Source organism: Elephantulus edwardii, unplaced genomic scaffold, assembly GCF_000299155.1.
Source record: "Elephantulus edwardii isolate Elephantulus edwardi_28Jun2011 unplaced genomic scaffold, EleEdw1.0 scaffold00041, whole genome shotgun sequence".
Lineage (NCBI taxonomy): Eukaryota > Metazoa > Chordata > Mammalia > Macroscelidea > Macroscelididae > Elephantulus > Elephantulus edwardii.
The window spans coordinates 3690678-3692600 of record NW_006399791.1 but is presented as its reverse complement, the minus strand read 5'-3'; the positions used below and the strand labels follow the sequence as shown (position 1 = coordinate 3692600).

The 1923-nt window shown below is 46.1% G+C and overlaps 1 pseudogene; it reads left to right on the top strand.

The window, feature by feature from the left end:
• Positions 1-901: 901 nt before the first annotated feature.
• LOC102866040 lies at positions 902-1540 on the top strand (annotated as a pseudogene).
• Positions 1541-1923: the final 383 nt, after the last annotated feature.

Sequence of the window (1923 nt, the reverse complement as noted above, 5' to 3'; positions counted from 1 at the left end):
CTTTCTTGGTTACTACAAACACTTTTGTTTTCTTAACAGAAATTTGCCCCACAGATTCTGCTGGTTTTTGCAAAGCCTAAGAGCAGTTTCATAGCTGATTGAACAGGTAAAGAATCCATTCATTTTTAACGGCAGACGCAAAGAACACTACGGGAAACCCACACGACTTACTCTCATTCTCTCTCTCTTTCATTTTTCCCACAATGCATCTCCAGGGTCATCTCCTTACCTTCCTGAAGAATCACAGGATGACACTCAAGGTACACAGTTCTTCCTCATCACTGGGGCCGTTGCGGCCAGGGCAATGGTTATGGCTGTATTTTAGCAACTCTTTGAGGATCAAGTTATGTGTATGATTCTCCTCCTCAATTTCCAGCAATAATATATAGAATTTTCCATATCATATCCATCGAGTAATTTCAATAAGAAAGAAGAGATTTGGAGGTGGAGCCGGGCCTGAATCTCTGTGCCTACCTGGAGAGCTCCCCTCTAAAAGAACAGCACTAAACCAAAGTCCCTCATCTCCACGTCTGGTCCCAAAGAGGTTAGGTAGCTGCTTACCTTCACCTGTCTGATAGGCGAGCTTGGCATTAGCAGCTAGACAGATGACCTCCCTTCTTGCCTTCAAAGCCGCCCCATCCCTAGAACTTCTGCTATTCCTTTATCCCACATGGTGGTGGCTGTGTGCTGCAGAAAGGTTCGAACCCTGTATCTTTGGGTTGGCAGCTCGGTTCTCTACCACTAAGCGACACCCCCACCCCCCACCCCCATCCACCATCACTACTGGTGGTGTAGCTAGTAGGGAGTTACCCAGCCGCTCTGTGAGGAAAAAGGTAATTGGAAGAACATGTAGTTGAGGTTTTCATCAAACAAATGGAACACATCACTGAACTTTTCTAACATGGACAACCCTCTGCAAGAGGAGTCTGCCAAAGGCAAACATACCAGCAAAATACATAAAGGTTACACTGCTGCATATCCAGCACAATCCTCCATTCCTTCTAGATTTCGAGCTTTGAAATATGCAACATAAGAAAGAAAAGGATTTAATAGTCAAGTCAAGAGATTTTATTATAAAAAGAATGATATCCCAGGTCCTGGATTCTATGACGTCATTCACCAGCCTCTCGTATTCAACAGTGTCTCGTTGTCGAAGAAGGAAACGTGCACTTTTCCTTCTTTGAGCACCGGAACGGAGAAGATAATTTCTAAATACCCTGCATCTAATACGTACTCTGTTCCATCGTGTATTTTTGCAAAGAAAGACTTCAGTAATTCCTGTTCCAGCATGTTCCAGTTGCCAAGTTGTAACGGGGTTCTCAAATTTGAAACTCCTGCACCAAATCATTACAATGCCTCTATCTCTTGCTGTAAGCAGAGAAATAATGTCTGCGCCCGAGCTGGATTTCTGTCAAAGACTCGGAGAGGGGCTTTCACTGTTACTGAAACAGGTCCTGCACCAGCCACTTACAAGCTGGAATTCCCAGGAAAGCAGTCCTTTCTCTACAACGAGGACAACAAATGGATCCCCGTGCTGTAGTGATGCCGCAGGAGTCTCCTGCCTGCACTCTTCGGCTGTACAGGGGCATAATCTGTGTGTGTGTGTGTGTGTGTGTGTGTATCTCCTGTGATACCTAATGAACTCATATCCCCTTTGTCCTTGTTTCCAACTGCTTCCTAGAGATTGGACCCCATCCCGGCTGACTCAGCCATTTCCAGAGTGGATGTGAGGAGTGGAGAGAGCCTTTATCCCGCCCTTCTCAAAACGTCAAGCTGACCTCTGGAGCCTCCATATCATGGAGCATGAACTCCAAGTAGGAGAAAGCAAATCCACCACAAAGTCGGCTTTGGCAGGTTCTCAGACTAGAAGACAGGAGTCTGGGCCAGGGTTCTGGGTCCCACTGTGTACCTGCACAGTGGACA